Source organism: Choloepus didactylus, chromosome 17 (assembly GCF_015220235.1).
Source record: "Choloepus didactylus isolate mChoDid1 chromosome 17, mChoDid1.pri, whole genome shotgun sequence".
NCBI lineage: Eukaryota > Metazoa > Chordata > Mammalia > Pilosa > Megalonychidae > Choloepus > Choloepus didactylus.
In genome coordinates, this window is record NC_051323.1 from 59,357,221 (window position 1) to 59,376,239 (window position 19,019).

General features: G+C 42.7%; 1 long non-coding RNA gene across 1 annotated transcript in view; it reads right to left on the reverse strand.

The window, feature by feature from the left end:
• Positions 1-19,019, reverse strand: part of LOC119512940 — a 44,510-nt gene that overhangs the window by 15,648 nt on the left and 9,843 nt on the right. The window lies entirely within an intron of this gene.

Consider the following 19,019-nt stretch of genomic DNA (forward strand, 5'->3'; position numbering starts at 1 on the left):
GTTTTCATTATACAGTTCAGCTCTTTTGCCATATCTTCCCTAAACTTTTTGAATTGATTTAGTATTAGTTGTTTAAATTCCTGTATCTCAGTTGAAGTGTAAGTTTGTTCCTTTGACTGGGCCATAACTTCATTTTTCTTAGTGTAGGTTGTAGTTTTCTGTTGTCTAGGCATGGTTTCCTTGGTTACCCCAATCAGGTTTTCCCAGACCAAAATGGGCTCCGGACCCAGAAGGAAGAAATATTCAGTATCTGGTTTCCCTGAGGGTGTGTCTTAGAAAATTGGAACACCCTTTGAGGCCTTAAGTCACTGTGCTTTTCTGCCCAGCAGTGGTACTTGTCAGCCTGTAACTCCAGACTGGTGTAAGGAGGTGTAGCCCGTGGCTGTTTCCCCCCTGGCTCTGGGGTCCGGTTCTGAATGGAAGGTGGGTAGTAGAGCTGGGCCCCATTCATTTCCTCTTAAAGAAGATAGACCTCTAGGGAGAGGTCATTAGCATTTGAATGGTCTCTCTCTGCCTGTGCTATCTCCACCCTTGTCTGAGTCAGAGTGCTGGGAACTGAAAATGGCTGAGGCTTTCTCTACTAAGCTGAAACAGGGACAGAAAGCCCCCTTCAGGGCCAGTCCATGGTCACCCTCCGGCTCTCCAAGGTCAGTTGCCAACAAAAACCTCTGTCTGCTTGTTGGGGATTCATAGTTTATTATCGAGCAGTCCACATTTGTTAATTAAAACCCCAGCTGGAGCTCAGCTGAGCTGTATTCACTTGCTCAGAGAGCGCTGCTCTCTAGCACCACGAGGCTTTGCAGCTCGGGCCATGGGAGGAGGGGTCTCCTGGCTTGGATCTGCAGTTTTTATTTACAGATTTTATGCTGCAGTCTTGGGCATTCCTTCCAATTCAGGATGGTGTATGATGAGTGGACAGTCACGTTTGTCTCCCCACAGTTATTCTGGATTATTTACTAGTTGTTCCTGGTTGTTTATTAGTTGTTCCAGGGGGACTAACTAGCTTCCACTCCTCTCTATGCTGCCATTTTAGATCGTCAACCTACTATATATTTTTAATAATTCCACTTATTTTTCCTCTACTAGTTTACACTCTGTATCTATTCTTTTAATGTTACCCACAGAAATCACCCTAGCAATCACAGCATTATTATTTTCAAATTTTAATGTTAATTACATCCAGACAATACTATGCTTGGTCTTTAATCATGTATACACATATATTCCTACAGCCTGTGACAGCTAGTGTTTAAAAGAATCTTAAGTACACTATCCCACAACACCCTGATTCTCAGATCAAGGTAGATGAGGCCTTGTCTCAAAGAAGCTTATGAATGTGGTGGCTTTGTCTAATAGAATGGATTTATAATTTGATATGGAGGAAACCCACAAAGTTTTTGAAAAGAATATACCGATTGGCACCGAAAGGGATGGAGAAAGTTCAAAATGAAAAGAGGTCTTTGGATCCCAAACTTCCTTCAAACAGAAAGCAGGCTAAGAAAACTACTCAGTTTCAAACATGGGTAAATTCTTATGGAAAAGGAATAATGCTTCAGGAAGCAGAACCCAAATCCTAGAGGGTCGAACAAAAGATCATAGAGAACCACTTCAAATGTGTGGGACTGGGCCTGAATCAAGGAATTGGTGATGTATGCTCAATTGCATTTCAGAATTGCTATGGACTAGCTTTACCAAATGGGACTGCCTATTGTATTTTTTCTGTGTCTTTCTCATCACAGTATGTGGGTATATGGGGTGCAAATAACTTTTATCCTTGTTAAACATACTAGGATAGATGAAATACATTGTGCCAGTTTGGATGTCCCCCAAAACTCCATGTTCTTTGATGCAATCTTGTGGAGGCAGACGTATTAGTGTTGATTAGGTTGGAACTTATTGGTTCAGTGTTTCCATGGAGATGTGACTCAATCAACTGTGGGCAAGACCTTTCATTGTATTATTTCTATGGAGATGTTGCCCCATCCATTCAGGATGAGTCTTTACTGGGTCACTGGAGTACTTTATAAAGAGCCACAGAGGCCAGATGCAGAGCAGCTAAGAGTGACATTTTGGAGAGCAACTGAGAGTGACATTTTGAAGAGGAGCTGCAGCTAAGAGAGAACAAAATGCCCCCAGAGAAACCTTCGGAGAATGCCATTTTGAAACACAACCTGGGAGCAAGCAGACACCAGCCACATGCCCAGCTAACAGGTTTTCCAGATGCCAGTGGCCTTTCTCCAGTGAAGGTACCTGTTGTTGATACCTTACCTTGGACACTTTATAGCCTTAAGACTGTAACTTTGTAACCAAATAAACTCCCTTTATAAAAGCCAATCCTTTTCTGGTATTTTGCATTGTGGCAGCATTAGCAAACCATAACATATATGTAAGCAACTTCATGTGGACATGGATCTAATTTAGATTCCAAGACTCCAAGCCAGAAATTGATGCCATAATGGGATGAGACTCTGGGTATCATAAGAAGGGGAGGATTAGTGAATTTTGCAAGAAGGGAGGAGGAACAAGAGTCATGGGGAGGCAAAGGGCAGATTTTGGTATCTTGTCTCCAAAGATGACTGCCACTGAACCCCAAGTATTCTCATGCTTGTGAGAATCCCATTCCATAGCTTGGCTGGCCTGTGATTTGGAAGTGTGAAAATTTGCTACAAATTCTTCCTTAAATGTTTGATAAAATTCACAACTGAAGCCATCTGGGCCTAGGCTTTTCTTTCTGGGGAATGTTTTTCTCTAGTTGTTATAAGTCTATTCGGCTTTTATATTTCTATGTTTTGGTAGTCTGTCTTTCTAGAAATTTGTCCATTTCATTTATCTAATTTATTGGCATGCAGTTTTTCATAGTATTTCCTATAATCCTTTTCACTTTTGTAAGGTTGACAGTAATATGTGCTCTTTCATTCTGTATTTTAGTAATTTGAGTCTTCTCTCTTTTTTCTTCTTTTTTTCCCCGTGTTCTAGCTTAGTCTAACTAAAGCTTTATCAGGTTTGTTGACCTTTTCAAAGAACAAACTTTTGGGTTTGTCTATTTTCCATATTGCATTTATTTCCACTCTAATCATTTTTATTCCTTTCCTTTTGCTTGCTTTAGGTTTAGTTTGCTCTCCTTTTACCAATGTCTCAAGATAGAAGTTTAAGTTAATGATTTAAGATCTTTATTCTTTTTAAAAATAGGCATTTACAGTTATAGATTCCCTCTAAGCACTGCTTTAGCTGCATCCCATAAATTTTGCCATATGGTGTCTTCATATTCATTCATCTCAAAGTACGTTAAATTTTTCTTGTGATTTCTTCTTTAACTCATTGGTTATTTAGGAGTATGTTGTTTAATTTCCACATATTTGTGAATTTCCAAAATTTATTTCTACAATTGATTTCTAATTTTATTCCATTGTGGATGGAGAAGATACCATGGTAGGTTGAATTATGTACCCCCAACAAACACATGTTCTTAATCTTAATCCACTTCCTTCCTGGTGTGAACCCTTTGTAAATAGAGCGTCCTGAAGATGCTGTTTTTTTTTTTTAACTTTTCATTTTGCAATTATAGGACAGTTACAAAATAATACATACCCCATACAGAGAACTCCCAACATACCCCAACTCCTCCCCAAGCACCTAGATCCACCAATTTTAACATTTTGCCACTTTTACTGATCATTCTATCTATCCCTCTATCTCTGTATTTAATCAATACATTTTCTGAACACTTGAGTGCAGGTTGTATACAGGATGGTCCTTAAATACTTAATATGCTATATACATTTCCTAAGAACAAGGATATTCATTTATGTAGTCATCTTAATTTCAGTTATCAAGTTCAAGAAATTAACATTGATATAAAGCTTACAGTCTATATTCCAATGCTTTCATATGTCCCAATAATGTACCTATCAGACTTTTCTCTGCCCTTGCTAGATCTCATCCAGGATCACGTATTGCACTTAATTTTCACTGTGTCTTTAGTTGCTGTTTTTTAAAAAAATTGTGGGAACATATAAACAACATAAACTTTCCCATCTCAACCACTCCCAGGCATACCAATTGTTCCAGTTTGCTAATGCTACCATTATGCAAAATACCAGAAATGGATTGGCTTTTATAAAGTGGGTTTATTTGGGTTACAAATTTACAGTCCTAAGGCCTTAAAGGTATCAAACTAAGGCATCAAGATGATACCTTCACTGAAGAATGGCTGATGGCATCCGGAAAACCTCTATTAGCTGGGAAGGCACGTAGCTGGCATCTGCCAATTCTTTGCTCCAGGGCTCTGGTTTCAAAATGGCTTTCTCCAAAATGTTTCTGGGCTTGTTACTCTTAGCTTCTCCAGAGCAAACTCTGGGCTAGCATCTCAAAAGCTAAGCATCTCCAAAGGTCCTTCTGTCCACATCTCCAAGCATCTCTAAGTGTCAGCAAGCATCTTTAAGACATACAGTACATATCTCAGGGTATTTTCATCTCTCTGGTCTCTGTGTGAGCTCCCTTTAAAGGACTCAAGTAAACTAATCAAGACCTACCCTGAGTGAGTGGGGTCAAATCTCCATGGAAACATTCAGTCAAGAAGTCACACCCTAATCAAAAAGATTAATCATTCTACCCCCACAAGATTGCATTAAAGAATATGGCTTTTTGGGGGGACATAATATATCCAAATTGGCACACCATCCACTGGGATTCATCACATTCACAATATTGTGATACTCTCACCACCTTCCATTACTAAAACTTTCCCATCTCCCCAGACAGAAGCCCTCTTATGCAGCAACCCCCTATTCCCCTGCTACCTATACTTGGCAACCTGTACTGTAATTTCTGTCTCTATGATATCATATATTCTCTGATACATTCTTTGTGGTTACCATGGAGCTTAAATTTAACATCCTAAATCCATAACAATCTCATTTGATTTGATATCAACTTAACCTCAACAATATACACAAACTATATTCACATACTCCTTCATCCCCTTACCTTTATGTGGTTCCTGCCATAAATTACATGTTTAAACATTATGAGTCTGAAACCACTAATTTATCATTATATTTTATGTATTTGTCTTTTAGATCCTGCAGGAAATAAAAAGTGGAGTTACAAATCAAAAATACAATAGTATTGGAATTTACATTTACCTATGTCATTACCCTCATCGGAGATATTTATTTCTTCATATGGTATCAATTGTGTCTACTGTCCTTTCTTTTCAACGTTTAGACCTTTCTTTAATATTTCTTATATGGCCAGTCAACTGGGGACAAACTCCCTCAGCTTTGTTCATCTGGAAGTGTCTTAATTTCTCCCTCATTTTTGAAAGACACTTTTATCAGATATAGAATTATTGATTGGATTTTTTTTTTCTTTCAGCACTTTAAATGTCATTGCACTACCTTCTTGTCTGCATGATTTCTGGTGAGAAACTGGCACTTAATCTTATTGAGGCTCCTGTGTACATGGCACATTGCTTCTCTCTTGCAGTTTCAGAATTCTCTATCTTTGGCATTTGATAGTTTGATTATAATATGCCACAGTGTGGGTCTCTTTGGATTTATCCTGTTTGGAGTTTGTCAAGCAACTGGCATGTGTATATCCATGTCTTTCATTAAATTTTTGAAGTTTTCAGCCATTATTGCTTTGAATATTCTCTCCATCCCTTTTCTTCTTTCTTCTATGAATCTCACATTAGGTATATTGGTAGGTTTGATGGCATCTCACAGGTTCCTCAAGCTTTGTTCATTTATCCTCAATTTTTCTTTTTCTGCTCCTCAGACTGAATGATTTCAATTGTCTTATTTTCAAGTTCACTGTTCCTTTCTTCTGTCAGCTCTAATCTGCTATTAAACACCTCTAGGGAATTTTAAATTTCTGTCACAGTGGTCTTCAGCTATTTGGTTCCTTTTCATAACTTCTATTTCTCTGTTGATATTGTTCATCTGTTTTCCTGATTTCCTTTAGTCCTTTTCCCATGTTTTCCTTTAGCTCTTTGAGCATATTTAGAAACATTTCTTAAAAAGTCTTTGTCTGTTATACACCGTGGTACTTAAATTTAACATCCTAAATATCTATGATCCTTCTCATTGATAGTTTCTAATGCTTTAATCTTCTCCATTGCCTGGGTCATTGCCTTATGGTTCTTTGTAGTTTTTTGTAACCTTTCATTGAAACTTGGATATTCTGATATTTTAATGTGTTATTGCTAGAATTTTAACTCTGAGGCATCTATTTCTTATGCTTGAATCCAGCTAGTATTATGACAAAGCTTTCCTTGAATGTCAGGAGGTAACAAAAATAAACAAATTAATAAAAGGAAAAAAAGAAAACACCTTTCCTTGTCTTATCAGATTGACCTGTGCAAGTGCTCTCCTTCAGGGCTTATTAATACAATGAGTTTAGAGAAGTGCACAGGGGCCTCCCTGAACATTTCTGTTCCTGTGTCTTGTCTTGGATATGCGTGTATGGCCCTGGGGATTTCCCATGTATACAGTTATGAATTTCCTCTCTTCCCTAAACATTTCCTCACAGTCCAGTTTACTGTACTGTATGTCTTACAGAGCAATCCCTTGCCCCAGGCAGCATGACTTCACTGTTCTCTCACAGTATTCTTTAGGTGAGCTCTGTGAACTGCCTTCTACAAATGGAAGGCAAGTTCAGGGGTTGGTGAATCCTTCAGGCCATCATCAGATAGATTGGACCAGACATACATGCTCCCAGTACATGAATGTATACTCTGCTCTCAGTGGAACCAGGACCAGGGATCCACACTGGAGGCAGGCTGGCTCCATGCAAAGCTGATGAGGGGTGGGGAAGGGACAACCTGGAGGGATGGGATTCTATTGCAGTCTTTTTCTTGATTTGGCAGTCACTTTGTTACTGTAATCCTTTGACTGTTTTCTGGAGCTTTAAGAAAGATGTTTCTACCAGTTCTTGCTGTATGTTCAAAGCTTATATGGGGGAAGAGGGTGGCACATCTGAATGAGGGTGGGTCTTAATCTGGATTACTAGATATCTTACAAACAGAACTGGGAAGTCACAGAAGCTACAAAAGGAGAGGACATCACCATGTGACAAGAAGCAGAGACAAACCAAGGAACCCCAAGGATGGTTGACAGCCAGACCCAGAAGGCTACAGACTGGAGAAAAAGCATTGCATTGCTGACTCCTTGATTTTGGATTTCTGCTAGCCTCAAAACCATGAGCCAATAAATCCTTGTTGTTCAAACCAAAACCAGTTTGTATGATTTCCACCCATCTAAACTTACTGAGGTTTGTTTCATGGCCTAGCATATGATCTATCCTGGAGAATGTTCTATGTGCACTTGAAAAAAATGTGTGTTTTGCTGTTGTAGGATGAAGTAGTCTATAGATGTTTGGTAAATCTAATTGGTTTATAGTGTAGCTGAAGTCTTCTTTTTCCATGTTGATCTTCTAACTAGTTGTTGTGGCCTGTGGTTTGATTTAATCAATAGAAGGTGTCAGGAGTGACATTCTGAGATTTATGAGCCAAATATTAAGATGGTCTGACAGCTTCCACTATTGCACTATTGCACTATTGCACCTGAGCTACCATATAAGAAGCCTAGCTAGCTTGGTGGAGAGAAGACAAAAGAAAGGAGAGACCCCGATACCACATGGAGAGCGAGAGAGGTTCAGCCATGCTGGTGTCCCAGTCAAGCCTGCAGATGATTCCATCCATAGTTCCATCTGATGGAGACCACATGAGAGACCTGCAGAGTAAATGTCCTGTGGAGTCCAGTCAACCCACAGAATAATGAGATAACAACAAATATCACAAAAGATACTATTGTAATTGTCATAGTCACATTTACCATGCTTTTTGCTCTTTAGTCTTTGCCTCTCAGACTTTCTATCTTGGATAATTTTCTTTTTGTAGAAATTATACTCTATAGAGTTTCTTTTGTGCAGATCTGCTAGTGGCAAACTACTGTTTTGTCTTAAAATGTATTTTATCTTCATCTTGAAGGATATTTCTACTGGGTATAGGATTCTAGATTGGTCATTATGTTCTTTCAATACATTGTAGATGTCATTTTACTGTCTTCTGGCTTTCATTGTTTCTATTAAGAAGTGCATTGTCATTCATTTATAGGTAGCCTTTTTCCTCTGGCTTCTTTTAAGACATATAGTTTTTGCTTTCCTACAGTTCTGCTATGGTTTGTTTAGGTGTGAAGTTATTATTGCTCCATTTATTTCATTTTGTTTTATTATATATCTTATTATTTATTATTTATTAGTTTATTTTTCTTGAGACTTATTTGGCTTGTTGAATCTTCTACTCTCTTTTAGGACTCTGATAAGATTTATGTTAGACTTTCTCACTTTACCCTTCATAGTAATGAGAACAGCGTGATACTGGCACAGCAATAGACAAGAACTATTGGGACAGAATAGAGATCCCAGAAAAAAACTCATAATTATATGGACAGTTAAAATGTATTGGAGGTGATAGAACAGAACAGTGGAGAAATGATGGACTTTTCAATAAATGGTACTAGAAAACCTGGGTGTCCCTACTGGAAAAAATAAATTTGGAGGCTCTACTCATTTCATGTACAAAAACTAGTTCCAGGTAGTCTTAAATATGAAAGTCAAAATTAAAAAAAAAAAAACTTTAAAAAGGTAATAAAGAAGAGTATCTTCCCATTGTGTCAAATTAGGAAGCATAAAATGTCTATTTGTTTCATTATAGGCAATGCTAATTTTTTTCACTTGACTAATATCTGATGTCTACCCAATCACTTCATTGTAAAGGTACCTTAGAAATTTTTAGAGGGCTTAAAAAAACTATTGCTAGACAATTGTGTATCCTGTATAGTGTTCAAGAAATACAAATAGAGCAGACATTTGTTATTTTGCCTGCCCAGCATTCATTCCCCTTCATCCGGTAACAGAACCCCCATCTCAGACCCCACGTTTTGGGTGGAATTGACTCTGCCCTCACTTCTAGGAGTCGGCTTGTGACCCAGGCCCAACCAATCTGAACATCATTTCTTTCTGGCCCACAGTTATCAGATCAGAGGTGAGGATGTAACCCAAGCCAAGTAAATCAGATATTTTTTTTAAAGCAAACTCTTATGTGCTATTTACAATATACCTGGCACCACTGTAAACATGATACAGGTATTAACACATGTAATATGTGTAGTGCTATCATCGACCATTTTACAGATAAGGGAGCTACGGCTATATGACCCAAGCCATAAAGCTGTTAAGAGGAAGAACTGGGATTTGAACCGGAGCAATGATCTTAACAGCTATACAACATAACCTGCTTTGAGTACCCAGAAAAGAGGCATTTTCTCTTCTACCGGACATGCTGCTCTAGGTAATGGCAGCCACCTTACCACGCTGCTGAAAGCCTACCTGAGAACAGAGCCATCATGGAGGAAGCTGGAGTAGAGATTGGGTCCTGATGACCTCACTGAGCCCTGGATCCAGAAAGTCTACCCCTGGATTTTATAGTTTATGAACTAATCAATTCCTTCCCCACCAATCATATGTATATACAAATATCCTTTGTCTTCTTAAACCCAAAAAATTTTAGTTGGGTTTTCTGTAACTTGCTCCAGATAGAACAAGTAAAGGACTTGAGTTATTTTGAAATGTTTCTGGTTTATAGATTGTACCCTCTGTAGTTGTGGCTTAACTCTGGGACTGACCTGTATGGGTCATTGGTTAAACAGCAATACAATAAATCATTGAGCATTTGCTCAACACATACATAGCCTTAATGATGAAAAACTCCACAAGGTAAATATGTCTGTCTTAAACACTGAGATGAACATTTAGGGAATGCTCTTGGAGATACCACCTGTGGGTGAGTGAAGGAAACAGGATGGGGCAGAAGGAGAAGTTGAACATTGATGCAGTGAAGCAATTACAATAAAGACCACAGTTGATCCCACATGAGTTCTGGAGGTGGGATATCTTCAGAGTTGCCCTGAACTGAAAAAGGATGGCTGGACCTTTGTACCCCTGAATCAGCCCAGGTTACCCCTAGAGAGAGATAAACTTGGGTGAGGTAGGTCCCTTCAGTGATACCCAGGACAGGACTGAGCTGTGAGCCACCAGTAGCCAACGGTCTCGGCAGCTGGGAAGTGAATGCCTTGGTAGGAAAGGGGGATCTGGGTGGTGCGTCACTGCCCCCATTACAGTCCCCACTCATTTACAGCCTGGATTCAGAGGTTAGTCTTACTGGCTCCCAGGTCCTGGTCACCTCCACTGCACGTCCCCATTCCCACGACTTTCAGGTTGGTGATCTGGAGAAGCTAAGACTTGCTCCTGTGTCCAGCTTCAATTGCAAATATGCTTCACTCACACTCACAGCCAGAGCCCATCGCTGAGAGACATATTCCACCAAGTAAAAAGGTATAGCTGCTCCTGACAAATGATACTGCATCTCATGTTTCCCAGGTAGTCAGTCTATTAGGAGAGGGTTCACGTTAGGTAGAAATTTTCAGACAAAATGGTGAGGCCAAGAAAACTTCATAGGAATCTTTCCAACTATACCAAGCACAAATAAACAGAAAGTGTTATCGTACTTTGCCAACTAGCTCAGACAGGATTTAAAGAGGAAAAGTTATTAGTTAAGGTTGAAAGGAAATTGGCAAGAGACATATATAGCCTGAGGCATCTATGTTCAAGAGGAAAACCCAATGTCCTTCCAAGTAGCACGCCTGTGCTGCAGAATAGCCCTTTCCCCCCACCCTCCTCTGCCCCCACCTTCTTTTTATTTCTCTCTCATTCACTTTTCTCCCCACCTCACACACAGTTAAAATCCGGCGTATTGCTCAGGCCATGCTGGACATCCTTGGTTTTGCCTGCTCGGCCTTTCAGCAGGGTTCTGCTCCTCAGTCCAACCCACCCAGGGGGCACATGATTCCAGGGGGCTCTCAGTCATTGTGCCCCCTGCCCTGCCCTCAGAGGTGTGCCCAGACCTTGTCCTTCTCTAGAATGTTTTGGCTTCAAACAAAGGGAAGAGGGCTGGCCCCGTGGATGGTGAGGAGGGAGGTATAAAGCCAGGCCTTTCGCTGGCTGTCTACACAGCTGTGTGGAAAATAAAAACAAAAATCTGAAGCCAGTGCGCAGAGAAAGGGAGAGGAGGGGAGGGTGCTGGTGGTGCGCCCCTCCCCAGGCCAGCCCTTGCCCCGCAGGAGGCTGATCATGTGAATTTTTCTCCCCTCTGCCCGGGCTAGCCAGCTGGATTTCTGTCCTCAGAGTTCCAGTACTCCATGGATTCATAAGAGGTAGACCTTTCAGAAGGTCTCTGATACAACCCTCTGCTCCAGGCAAGAGGATCCTTAAAATAAGTAAAGTACAGATCATTTTTAAGACTCCCCAAGGAAAGAATCCCCACTCTTTGTTTCGTAGCCATTATTCAACATTTATTTAAGACTAAGTATTTCCTCATTCTTCTCTTGGCCAACATGTCTTTCGAGTTCCTCTCTGGGATGGGATTCTGAGGTTTCCGTCACCCAAGGTGCTAGGCAGCCTCAGGAAGTGCCTCTGCAACGCCAAGGGCCGGGGGAGCACGGCCTGCTGTCATGGGGGGTGAATCCATTCCTCAGGTTCACTCTCCGGAACTGAGCCTCAGGGCCTCCTCTTGGGAGATGTGCTTGTTCAGTGGCTACACTGCCCAAGACAGAACCTCGTGGGAAACTAGCCATAATCACTAATGATTAGCTGACAACAGAAAACAGATCAGCATCCTTCCTATAGCCAACCTTCTCCACTTAAACACCGATTTCATTGGCCTCCGGCTTTCTTTCTTCCCAAGCTTAGGAACCATGACACATTTCAGCATTCCTCATTAGACCTACTTTCCCTCCCTTCTTTTACTACCATTTTTTCCCTCCCTTCTTCTTGGGATTTCTTTGGCTACTTTAATCTTTCTCAAAATGTAGAGCTCAAACCTCAGATGAGATGTGGGTGAGGCCCTGAGCAGTGCCAAGGGGAGTGGGGAGCTTTCCCTCAAGTCTTGTATGCCAGGTCATTAATACATCCAAGTATCAAATTTGAGTTTAAAATAACATGGTGACCTTTTCCTCCACTCTCCTAGGACTTTCTGAATCAAAGCGCAGGTGCCCAGGGACTCCTCAGCCGTCCCCCAGGAGATAAATGCCGCCCTGTTCATAAAACTGGGGGAAGGGGAAAGGATCCAAAACAGCATGGCCACTACCAGCCCACACCCATACGGTTCTCATGTCTCTGACGCTATGACAAGGGATCAGTCCAGGATGGGGAATTCTGCCACTGTTCTGGAGGCCACTTAGAGCCTGGGGTCCTTTTGGGGGCTCTTTGAAGATCTTTGAGGAGAGATGCTGGGAGCCTCTGTGCATCCCTCATTCTTTGGGGACTGGCCAAGGTTGGAACAGACCTGCGGGGGCAGCCACGATCCAGAGACAACATTAGCTCAGAATTTCCGTTCAGTCGGACATCGTCAGTATGTCTTTGCGTCGCCTTCCTGTGCCAAGACCAGACTCTTTCTTGCTTTGAGAAGCAATCAAGAGCTGCAGGTCTCCACAAACCTCCCATCTCCTGTACCCCTGCTGTTTCCTCCATCCTGGGGGATGAGGAGCTTCACAGCTGTCAAGAAGATAAGATGGTTCAGCGGGGAATATTGGGAGTAGCTTTTGGCTCAAGCAGCAACTTGACAATTATAGGACCTAATCTTGGTAAATATAGTCAGTTTAAAAATGCCTGAGGTATGTTTCCACTGAGCATTTGACAACCATTAACAAATCTAAAACAACAAAAACGCCTTTAGGGACACAGGAGCAAAGAACGGTGTGAACAGTGACTTTTTCAACCTCCCAGACACTGCTAGTTCAGAAGTGCTGGGAGAAATGCAATTTACTTTCAGGGCTTTGGCAGTGGTTTTGAAAAAAGCAATGCATTTGATTCCCTGCTGAAATTATTTGTCTAAAAAGCCCCCAGGTAGGTTCGGAAATGATCCTGTGCCGTCTGGATACCAGTGGAACAGAGTTGAGGGCGAGGTGCTTGCCCCTGGGGACTGGGACTCCCTTCTCCTTCCTCACCTGCAGCCTGCTGCTGCCAACAACTCACACGTGCCCTCGTCATTCATTATGTGAGTTTTCTCTGTTTGGAAACACATTGGGGGAATTTTTTCCACACTTAGAAAGGTATTAACCCTGAGCCACTAATAAATATATTCTTCCAAGTCCTTAATTTATACACTGAAAGGTTTATTATTACGAATGTTCATTTTGGAAGAAGTTGAACTAGAGACATGGAGACAACCCTCCCTCCCCAGAAGTTTGGGTCTCTGGCGTGGGACAAGGGGCTGAAATGCAGACCCAAGCGAGTTTCTTGAGCTCTGTCCCAAGCATCTCTCTCTGCCCTTCCTGTAGTGCATCTGTCCGGCTTTTCTACAGGAGGATGGAAGTGGGGATGGGCTCTGCCTTTTCAGAGGTGGAGTAAGTGTCCTCTGCACTTCAACACTTAGGGCTTGGCTCAGGCTCTGCCAGGCTTCTCTCCTTCCCTCCCTCCTGCTGGAAAGGAGCAAGCCACATAAGCAACCAAGAAGGGTTTTTTTTTAATTATGGTTTTTTCTTATTTTGTTTCTCATTACAAAAGCGGAGTATGCTCATTTCAAAAAAAGTAAGAAAAATAAAAGCAAATACTCCCAGAATTCCATCGTCTTAGAGAAATTCCCTATGAACACCTACCAAGGTGTACATGGCCCCCAAAATTCATGGGTGCGTATGTACTAACGAAAGTGATGACCCGCCGAGGACTCACCAGGGCAGGTTCACATCTGTGACTCCACACCGCACACAAGCCCGCTGGCCATGCCCCTGGGTCCCAGGAGGCTGCAGGGGTTCAGGGTGGACTCCGGCGCCCAAATGCCAGGGTTCTGAGCCCCGCTCTGCCCTCAAGAGCTGTGTGGACTCCAGCGAGGTGGGTGCCTGAGGGTCCTCATCTGTCAGAGGGGGTGATAACAGCACCGATGTCACGCAGGTTGTCTGGCGGATCAGTGGAGCTAATAAGTGGGAGGCATTGCCTGCTTGCTGCCCTTGAGTGCCCAGCGGTGTCGTCTCTAATCACCTTTTTAGAGATAAGGAAACCTGCTCAGAGAAGTCAGTGGGTTAACTGAGATCCCCCAAGTATTAAGGGACAAAGACAGGATGAAACTTAAAGCTCTTGTCTTACTTCTGGAGCTTTGTGATGTGATAGGAAAAACAAGAGAGACCGATAGAGAGGGAGAGATTTACTCTCCACATTGCAAACAGCTTTCAGCTATTGTAGAATATTCCAGTGTGTGGATGTACCCTTGACCTAGCCTTAGCCAGTGGGCACAGACTTAGAGCTGCTGGCAAAGGCGGCTCTGGAGCAGAGCTTCTCAGGCTATAACTGCACAGGAGTGTCCTGAGGATCTCACTAACAGATTCTGAGACAGCAGGTCTGAAACAAAGTGGGGGTACACATACATTTATGAGTTCAAAAGAAAAGACATATTCACTCTGGAGCCAAGCACTGAAGGTGGTAGGGAGCATGGGGGGTGGGGGTGGGGTGGGGGCACAGCTGGAAAAGGGATCGGCTACCTCCCACCAACAGGCCCCGGGTGGGACTTGGGCCCATCGGTGCTAAATTCTCTGCAGTCCTGACGCCTGCCCTGTTGCCCAGGTGGGAAAGGAGTCATCTAGAAGCCCATCCCTTCAGACAGGACACAATTCAGAAAGTAAAGAGGAAGTTACACTTGACAGCAATGTGGAAATTTCAGGTAGTTCAGAGCATGAGAGGCAAACAGAAGCGTGAGTGTGGCAACCAGGAGTGGGCGTCTGTTCACGTGAGCATAATGGTTAGAGCCGCTAGCCCCAGACACTGGGGAAAACTGTGCCTGAAAAAGGCCTTCACTGTGATTTTTTTTTTCATGATATGACCAGCTTTTCACTCAGTTATTTATCCCAACAGATACCAGGTAGACCCTGACAGAACCTTTCTTCTTCAGGACACATTCTGTTACCAGCAGGCAAGACCTGTGGAGGCTGGTTGGGTTTGTTGCTATTTTCACCATTTTAGAACTAACTCCCTTCACTACTGGGGATTTTTCATGGTGACATAAATCTCTAAGCTCCATAGTAGCAAAGTATAGTCACTGCTACCTCAATTAGAACAAGTGAAATATTTGGAAATTCCCATGGCCTCCGCCAAGACCTTAATGGTGTGGGTTGAAAAAAGTTCCTGATCCTCTTCTTTCCATGCCAGCCAAGGGCACATTTCCCTGGCACAACATCACTCCCCACTCAAAAAATACCCCCCCCCAGGGTTGGAGGCCTCTGCCAGCCTGCCTATTTAGGCCATGAACTTAGTAGGAGAATATTCAATGTACAATAATAAGCTGAGCAGGAAGGTCATTCATTAAGCTAAACTTCCCAGTGTTGTAGAAACTTTCTGTTATCAGACATCTGAGAATGGGGTCAGATCTGGTCCCTCCAGTGCTTGTGACCAGGACACTGACTCAGAACCAGAAATCTGACCCCTGGTTCTGATCCCTGCATGGTAGGAAGAGGACAGATCTGGAGTCAAACTTGGGCTTTATGTCAGTCTGCCTCTTCATGGCCGTGTGTCCTCTCTGAGCCAATGTTTCCTCATCTTTAAACGGAAATATTGATATTCCTTATGCTCAGGGGGTTACTATGAGAGTGAGGGAACATATTTTAAAAATTATTTGATTGTAGCTTATAAGGGGTGACAATGGGATTGGGAAAGCCATAAGGACCACACTCCCCTTTGTCTAGTTTATGGATGGATGAGTAGAAACATAGGGGAAGGAAACAAACAAACAAACAAACAAAGGTAACCAATGTTCTTTTTTACTTCTATTGCTCTTTTTCACTTTAATTATTATTCTTGTTATTTTTGTGTGTGTGCTAATGAAGGTGTCGGGGATTGATTTAGGTGATGAATGTACAACTATGTAATGGTACTGTGAACAATCGAATGTACGATTTGTTTTGTATGACTGCGTGGTATGTGAATATATCTCAACAAAATGAAGATAAAAAAGAAAAATATTATTTGAAAGCTGTAAAGTGCTATTCTATGCAAAAACATGTGGGCTTATTGTAAAGATTAAAGTAAGTGAGAATATATACACATACACACAGCAGAGTTCTGGTAAATGCTGAACAACTGGCTCTCCAGGGGAGGAAATGCACTAATTTGCAGCATTTGTCAATTTCCATGGTGTAAATATTCCTGCCATGGCTGATTTCAAGATACCAACATGATGTCACTGGATGTCAAGTTGAGAAGCGGTGCAAGAGGTACATATAATTGACTCATTTGTGAACTGGGACGAGCCTGTCCAAGCACACCACTGTGTGTGTGTGTGTGTGTGTGTGTGTGTGTACGTATCCCCTTCCCCCATATATAAAGCATTTAGCACAGGTCCTGGAAAACAGGGATGATGCTGACCTCTTATTCCCCCTGCTCATCATTATTTCGCTAGCCAGAGGTTTCTTGGGGAAAATGCCAGCCCCTTCCTGTTCTGCTGAGTCAGAGTCTCTGTTTTTAAACTCCCCAGGTGATTCTGGTACGGTCCTGATTAGGGAGTGCAGTACCAGGCTGCAAACTGACCCACTTGATCCTTTCATAAATGATGATCTGCGGCTAAACTGATTCAGAAAGGGGTCAGACCTGCAGAGATGTGCAAGAAGAGGCTGTCCTCATCTACCGCCATTTTCACCACTGGCTTTCTCTCTGCCGTCCAGATGTCAACCCCACTGACCTAAACACCAGCCCCCATCCCCATCCCCACCATCCCTTCCGGTCCTGCTGTAGGCCCCTCTCAGTCCGCACTGTACGTCCAGTCCTGTGGGACCTGTGCCCACTTGCCCCACTTCTCTGAGTTAGCCCCACTGAACCCGAGGGTCCCAGATCCTTTCCTTCTCCCTTTACTTTCCCACACTACCCACGGGGCTCCCCCAAGAGACACATGGGACAGATGTGTCAAACTCAGACAAGGAGTGGAGGGCGTGAATGGACGCGTCTGTTTCCCCCATTTCCTCCTGCTCCTGCCACCTTCATCCTGGTCCCCAGAACAGGGCATGTCTTTAACAGGAATTCAGTAAATGTCCTTGGAATAAAGAAAAACAAGTTACTGGGAAGGGCCAACAGGAAGCGAGGAGAGGAAGGCATGCCAGGTGAATTAATTACTCCAGGAAAGTCCTGAAGTAATTGGTGCTTCCTTGGCCTGAGTATGCTAGCAAAGGAAAATTGATTCTTAAGCCAAAAAATGTTAACATCTCCATCCACTGCTGAATATATGTTCCACCCATGTTTATGTTCTCTCTCAGTTCTGCCAATATAAACTGCCAACTCTCTCGTCTTTCTTAAGATAGAAAGTAAGAAGAAAATGAGAGATGGAGTTCTCCAAGAATGAAACAAAAATTCCCAAATCACTTATTTCAGGTGCAAATATAATGAATAAACTTTCTGAACCCCAGTGGAATAAGCTATTAAGTATAATAACATAACAATTACCCCTACAGAGAGAAGGGAACAGCCTAATTGTAATCAGAACTATCAGAAAAATCCAGACATAGAAGCTAAAATAAATGGTCCTGATTGCTGAATGCCTCAACTGAAAACTAAGTGTCCTTCTTATACACTCAGAGAAAATGTGGCTTTCCTGATTTAAAGCAAAAGTGGGAGGGGATCGGCATTTATAAGGCACCTATTATAGCCTTTAAGACACTGTGCTTGGCATTTAAGTGTTAAGCCGTGAATAGCCCTGTGAAGTCTATGGTTTGTGCCCATCTTAGCAGTGAGGTGAGCACCCCTGGAGCCTTGGGGCTCGAGGACACACAGATAATTAGCAGCAGAGCCGGGACTACCACGCGCCTCCCCAACTGCTAAGACCCTGCGTCTTCCAGCTATGGACACAGACTGGGGCTCAGCTACGGCTATCACCTTCCAGGAGATCCTCCAAAATGAATCCTAGGAATAGAGTCGTCAAGCCCACAAGGAGGCAAGCTCTTTCCTTTCTTCTAAAGCCTCCTTCATGGAGGGGAAGCACAAGGAGAGAGAGAAAGGGAGGAGAAGGTGACCAGTGACCAGACAGAAATTCTTACCTTCACAGCTCTTAGGTCTACAGGCTTAAGACACCCAAAGGAATGATGTTGGCTCTTAAAAATGAATTGGCTTTACGGGAAGAAATGGTGTTTAAATTAAAACCCAGAGAGGCGGGGCAAGATGGCAGACTGGTGAGCTGTATGTTTTAGTTACTCCTCCAGGAAAGTAGGTAAAAAGCCAGGAACTGCGTGGACTGGACACCACAGAGCAATCTGTCTTTGGGCATACTTCATACAACACTCATGAAAACGTGGAACTGCTGAGATCAGCGAAATCTGTAAGTTTTTGCGGCCAGGGGACCCGCGCCCCTCCCTGCCAGGCTCAGTCCCGGGGGAGGAGGGGCTGTCAGCTCCAGGAAGGAGAAGGGAGAATTGCAGTGGCTGCTCTTACCGGAAACTCATTCTACTGATTCAAACTCCAACCATAGATAGACTGAGGCCAGACACCAGAGACTCTGAGAGCAGCCAGCCCAGCAGAGAGGAGACAGGCATAGAAAAAAAACAACACGAAAAACTCCAAAATAAAAGCAGAGGATTTTTGGAGTTCTGGTGAACACAGAAAGGGGAAGGGAGGAGATCAGGCCTTGAGGCGCATATGCAAATCCCGAAGCAAGGCTGATCTCTCTGCCCTGGGCACTTTTCCTTAATGGCCCTGGTTGCTTTGTCTATTAGCATTTCAATAACCCATTAGATCTCTGAGGAGGGCCGTTTTTTTTTTTTTTTTTTTTTTAAATCCTTTTTGCTTTTTCTAAAACAATTACTCTAAGAAGCTCAATACAGAAAGCTTCAAAGAATTGAAATTTGGGCACGTCAAGTCAAGAGCAGAACTAAGAGAGCTCTGAGACAAAAGGCAATAATCCAGTGGCTGAGAAAATTCACTAAACAACACAACTT